This window comes from Mesocricetus auratus, unplaced genomic scaffold, assembly GCF_017639785.1.
Source record: "Mesocricetus auratus isolate SY011 unplaced genomic scaffold, BCM_Maur_2.0 Super-Scaffold_100015, whole genome shotgun sequence".
NCBI lineage: Eukaryota > Metazoa > Chordata > Mammalia > Rodentia > Cricetidae > Mesocricetus > Mesocricetus auratus.
Genome location: NW_024429198.1, coordinates 18,832,682 through 18,839,309, shown reverse-complemented (window position 1 = coordinate 18,839,309; position 6,628 = coordinate 18,832,682). Strand labels below are relative to the sequence as shown.

Below are 6,628 nucleotides of genomic sequence, written 5' to 3'. Positions count from 1 at the left end.
ATGTACCAATGATATTTACACCCACTTTTTTGTTACATGTCCTCTTGTTTTGAGTTAGCATGGTATTTAAGATCATAAACATTTCTTAGATGACATAATACATATTTAAATAGAAATTTATGAATTTTAGCATTTTAGCTCCATGTGTTTCTCAAAATTAACTTGTATAATTAAGAATAAAAAAGCAAGACAACCCTAAAATGCCTTAGAGTTAATCTTGTTTATCAAATGTTTTTATACTGACTTTTATGCCTGATTATATCTTTGTGGTAAAGCAGTCAATTACTTAGAAATAATAATATATATATATGTATAGTTCAAATCAATCAAATGCAATTTTAAATATTAAAAGCAAATGTCCTTAAAGAAGATTCCAACACAGATATGTATTTATATATGTGTAAGTAGAATTTCATATGTTAGGAATGCATTTTATATTTGATATTTATATTAAAATACAATACTTTATATTTTCAGAAATATGAACAATGATCTCTTCTGTGATTCGCAAGTATCAGCCTAATAAGAATTCCCACTACTGTGGCATGCTTGATTCCTTTGTGACAATTCTGTAGCATCCATAGGCCACCGGGCTAGCGACTGAAGCCATTATGTTGCTTAGCATTTCCCCTGTAATTATTTTTCATGTTTCTTCCAGAGTACTCCACAAGGTAGTTTTACTGTCACTACAGGGTAACAGATCGGAAGTAATTCTACACTCAAGGGCTTTAAAGAAATACAGCATTACTTTAGGCTCATTTGATGTTGTGTTGCTGCATTCGTCATTTATATAAAATACAATTTCTTCTTTTATTCATGAAAATTGTTTCAATATTGCAATGTAGGAATGATAGAAAACACTAGAGTGCAACTGTGCAGACCTTCTCTTTCTTTTGTTTGTCTTTATTCTGTTTCTCCTTCTCTGGGAGGGGAGAAACAATCAACACTCCTCCCATAGGCTTCAACTTTCACGTCTGTTTTGCCGTTATCCACCCTGCTAAGATATAATTAATGAGAGCTTTCCAGAATGTCACACATTCTGAAAACTATCCAATCCCTTCTCTTTGGAGAATACATTGAAAATAACAATAAAGGTGAGGTGGTGTGAGCTTTTCAAGTCTTTAGAAAACCCATCACTGTGATCTTTGTTCCACCACTGGGGAACGAGGACATCACTGCACATGTCTGGCATTGTTCATGACAACACAACAACCGGAATAAAGCAAGAGTTTCTGGGAGTAGCATTAGGATGCAGCACTCCTGCTGTGCACACCAGTTCCCTGCTCTGCACAGCTGCCTTCTCAGCTGGGGGTTTGAAATCAGCACTGTGAGAAAAGACAGAAATGACCGGGATGCATGCTCCTCACTATGAGGAAAAGGTAATGTTCAATTAACGTGTCAGCCTGCTGCTTCCTAACTGACTTATTTCTGTTTGCTTGTTGGTTTGCTGTTGCTTTGGCTTTCTTTCATGCTTCCTTTTCATTCAATGCAATAAACTGCCTGAACTGAAAGTGTTTGGGCTGTGCTTGTGGGAGAGGAGCCTGCAGCACTGTGGCTTTATCAACACCAAGAACAGTGTGTGCATTCAAACCCACAGGGCAACAGCGAGGCTCACGCTGTCCTGGCTAAGGCCCATGCAAGATAGTGAAAACACAGTTGAGGGAGAAGAGCCAGCATGAAAGGAGCTTTTATGAAGGCAGGGCTGACTTGTAGAAGGTTCTTGTTAGCCATACCTGAGCCTCCACTGTAAAATGCCTGCTAGGGTGTTGACAGTAAGCTGTGTTTTACATTTGATCTGAGTATTAAAACCTTTTCTTTTTCGTAAGTTGGAGTCTTAGCTCTTCAGGCATAACAATCGCATTATCTTCATTTTTAATGCTTAGAAATTGTACTTGGATTGTGTAGATAAAAATTTAAAAGAAACATGATTTTATAGAATCCTATTCTTCAAAGGATTATATTATTCTGCTTCTTAGGGGCAAAAGATCCACGAGGGCCCTGAGGAGAATCCTTTTATCTTTTCTGGGAAGAATTTATTTTACCGGCACAGAAGAATCTGAGAAAAGACTGTTTCTGTGACACAAGAGCATGTGGTGAATGTGGGAGTGTGTGCCCAAGTTGGCTTTTATTGTGTCAATTTCTTCTAGGTTTTTCATTGGCCTTTTGCTTGGAAAACTGAATGACCTTGAACTCGAGCTGTGTCCTTAGAAGTGCAGGGATTGACCATCCACAGGAAACAAGCCAATTTTGTTATATTTTAAATATATGAACCAAAACACTGATTGCCCTTGTTTTGATAATTACTAAACATAAAATCATTTTATCAGCATTTATTATGTGTGAGGCTCTGGGTTTTGTGATAAACATGGAAACTAAGTATATAGTTCCACTCTTGAGATCTCTGCATTTTTACCTGTTTTATTAGGAGAAGATATGTTTAACATTTTGCAGAAAATTTTGATAGATTTCATTGAATTTCACCCCAAAACACACAAAATTTGCTTAACCATTGACTTCTCTACAATGAATTAATTTTTAACCTACCTAGGCATCCAGTGTTTGTTGAATGAACGTTTTACACAAATCACCATTGCAATCCAAGATATAGCAAACAAAAGACCAGCCTCTCTTTTCATTTAATTTACAAAGTATGGGAGAGCCTGGGAGGATATCCTAGAATTTGAAGCAGCTGCCCTGATCCCACGACAATCATATAATCCTCCTTGCTTTCATGCTGTGTACTTACTTACCTGAAGGAAATGAGAAAATGTTAATAATGGGAAGTGATGTTGGAGTGCCTGGAAGTGATTTCAAGGTAAATAGCATAGACCCTACAATAGCATAGATCTTCAGATTCTGTTTTAAAATAGAAATGTTTACACTAATTCCAATGTACAGGATTTTAAACTTTGGACATTCAGAGTGATTAGAGACTTTTGAGTTCATTCTTGGCTTTTATATTGACTTGCTAATAGAAAAAAACATACTGGATTCTAATATTTCCTGAAATTTCTAAGAACTGTGTCTGTTCTGGACACTAGTGACACTATAAAAGTGAGAATATACTTGGTGTCCATTAACTGTCCACCATGGAAAGAACGTGGCATAATTCATATGTGACTTCATATAATGAATCTCATTTTTAAAAATTATTTTTAATGTGAAACTATAGCAGAACAATCTTTACCTCTTCCATGGCTTCTCTCTGCATTTCTTATCTTTCTATCTCCATCATCTATATATATTCACTAATTTATTATTTATCCATCATTGTCTATCGTCAACATCATTGACTTTACGTATCTAATCTATCATTTATCTATCCTCTCTATCATCCATCTACCATTTATCATCTTTCCACCATCCATCTACTATTTATCTATCTTTATCTATAATACATATATCTATATGTCTATTGACTATCTATAGGTCATCAACCCATATATAATTTGTCTCTATAATCTATAATTTATCTATCATATATTTTCATTTATCTGTTTTCAAATAAATAAATATGTACTATGTTCAGTTTGGACTTTGGTACCTGCTATCTATTTATCAATTATCAGCCTAGGTAAAGTAGCTGAAAACCTAAGTTCTCATATTCCCTAGCAGGTGGGACAGGGATGACAGAAATGAGTATAAACTTGACAGATTTCCTATGGGAAATTTTGTATTCTCTGATGTTAGGGCCTGGCATAAGGCATTCTTGACCATAATCTTAGCGGATCCTTCTCTCTTAGTTCTTCAAGGCAGATAGTGATGTTGAAAGCAGCTGCATCTATTTTGTGGCCATGAAGGAGGAAATATGAACAATCAAAGGAGAATTCCAAGGAGGCCTAGGTAATCTATTGAGCCTTGGGCAGTAGATCAGTATTTATCCCGAGTATACACATGGACTTTGGACTCCCATCCAAAAATGTGAGATGCACTCTCACCCTGAACTCTTTGGGGAGGGTCTAAGCCCTGCCCTGGATGAAATGACAGACTATGGACACCCCCATGGAGGGCCTCACCCTCCCTGGGAAAATGAGGAGATATGGGGGGGGTTGGTGGGAGGGCATGGGAGGAGCAGAGGGAAACGGAGAGGGACCTGGAACTGACTTGTGAAGCAACCCTGTTTCTAATCTAAATTTAAATTTAAAAATAAATAATAATAAAAAAGATTCTGGGATCAAACACAGGGCCTTGTACATGCTGGGCAAGTTGGTATGTGGTCACAGGGCTACACTCCTGTCCTAAGCATTTCCAATCACAAGTGAGAAACTGGGATTTGAAATTAAAAGCTAAAAACAACGAGCAGCTACAGTGGGTGACTATGAAAGGCCAGAAGTGGGAGAGGGAGCTGGGATTGACATGTGAAACAAGCTTGTTTCTAACTTACATTAAAAAAGAAAGAAAGTCCAGAAGCAAAAAATAAATAATTCCAGAAATTCCAGTCTTAATTTGATGATCAAGCTATTAGAACAATGGTGCTTGCTGGACATTGTAAGGCTACTTTGAAGTTCTTTACATATATATATATATATATATATATATATATATATATATATATATGTCAGTGAGGAGGCCTAGGGAACCTATTGAGCCTTGGGCAGCAGATCAGTACCCATCCCAAGTATACTCACGGACTTTGGACTCCCATAGAACAATGTGAGGTGCACTCTCACCCTGAAATCTTGGGGAAGGGTCTAGGCCCTGCCCTATATGAAATGACAGACTATGGACACCCCCATGGAGGGCCTCACCCTCCCTGGGGGAATGAGGGGATAACGGGGGGGGGGTTTGGGGGAGGGCACGGGAGGAGGGGAGGGAATGGGAGCGGGACCTGGAACTGACTTGTGAAGCAACCTTGTTTCTTATCTAAATTTAAACTGGAAAAAAAAAGAAAGTTATTTAAATGCAAAAAAAAAAAAGAAACTGTTATCATAAATAAGAGATAAGTACAACAGGGACCACACCAAAAGTAGAACATGATAAGAAACACATATACTCATGGCAGGAGATAAAAAGGGTGGTGGGAGAATGGCTCTGGTGTGTGTGTGTGTGTGTGTGTGTGTGTGTGTGTGTGTGTGTGTGCGTGCGCGCACGCGCGCACATGTGAGCGTGCATTGTGCACACAGACATATATGTGGGGTAGAGTGAAACATGCACCCATACAGAGGTTGCATCCATTTTCTGAAAGCAGGAAGAATTGGTGCATGATTATCATTGACTCTTGTTTTACAGCATGACATGCAATGCCACTGAGGAGCCGACTGCTATTTAGAAGGAGAGGTTCTTTTTTTCTTTGAATCAACAGAGCATCTCTTGGCAGTGGAGTATAAAACAAGCAGAAAAGTATTTCCCCATGTGCTGGAGGTGGTTATTATGGTTGTCAAGGAAACATTCACACTCCTCAAGGTCACCTCTGGAAACAACTGCAAGATGTGAAGAAGAGATCAATACACGAAAGCCAAGACCTCAGATCCCTAACACTGTCTCCCATTTTAAAATATTCCTAACGAATATTTGTTTACCTAATTCTATGTGGCTTGAAGTAGTCAAATGAAGCTGATGTCAAGCCCAGTGTTTTTCCAAGGTCTGTTTTTGGAAACTTCTGATGTTTAGTGGGGTTGCTCAGGGTGTGGGATTATACTGGGTCAGCAGTCTGAAGACAGATCAAAACAAAATTATAAAGATAAGCTCCATTTGGGACTTCATTTGTAAGAGACTCTTGTTTAAAATAGTAAGACTTTAATTTCAGAAAATATTATCTACCAGACATGTGCAGCATTTTGGTCAGTCAGTTTATCTAGACACTCATCAGTTGACTTATTCATTCATTCTTTCATCAGATAATTATGATTTCATACTATGTGCCTGGAAATGCTTTGGTCATGAGAACTGAATGTAATGCAGTCCCTAAATCTAAGATCTGAGAGATCTGACAGACTCAATCTGAAGAAAAAGTCAATATGGAAACCAGTGATGGAGTCACTTGTAGAGGGCCACATGACAAGTTTCGTATCATCTAAGTAACTGTTCCTAACGGGTCAAGGAAGAAAGGGACTAGGGAGAGAGAAATGTTTTCATGTAGCCTTGAGAGGGAATGTGCACTGAGCATGGAATGCAGTGCTGGAAGTGCATCTTCTGACAGAAGCAGCAGCAAAGGGTAGAGATGTGAGGATCAGGGTGCCCTGGGCTCCTGCTATCTGACGCTCCGGATACACTAGGGGGAGTTTAGATATGAGGCTAGAAAAGAGAATGGAAAGGCATCCATTTTCTCTGCTGTATTTTCAAAAGGTACTGCTAGCGTTTCAGACATGTTCTCTATATGACAACTAATGACACAATTTAATTCTGTAATAAATAACTTTGACTTTAAGTGGCTGGATATGATTCCTTCTATTTTTCATGACAATCCAAAGTTTGGTTTCACTCATGTGCTTGCAGAGGGCTTTATGGAATTGGGATTTCTGAGGCTGTTTGTCATTTAAAGCAAGCATTGTGAAACCAACTCTCTCTTCTTTTTAAAATTCACAATGATATCTGATTTACTGGAAGACCAGTGCTGCATTCTGATAATCAGGCTTGCAGAGATTTTCACTTTCAAAGTAACTGGTGACACGAAGCTGTTGCATCGTCA

General features: G+C 38.3%; 1 long non-coding RNA gene across 1 annotated transcript; it reads left to right on the top strand.

Annotated features, from left to right (window-relative positions):
- The first annotated feature begins 1,189 nt into the window (after window positions 1-1,189).
- LOC121144341 lies at window positions 1,190-6,367 on the top strand. Its single transcript, XR_005881691.1, has 3 exons — window positions 1,190-1,379; window positions 3,744-3,843; window positions 5,230-6,367. It is a non-coding gene; the product is annotated as an uncharacterized LOC121144341 (long non-coding RNA).
- The last annotated feature ends 261 nt before the right edge of the window (window positions 6,368-6,628 follow it).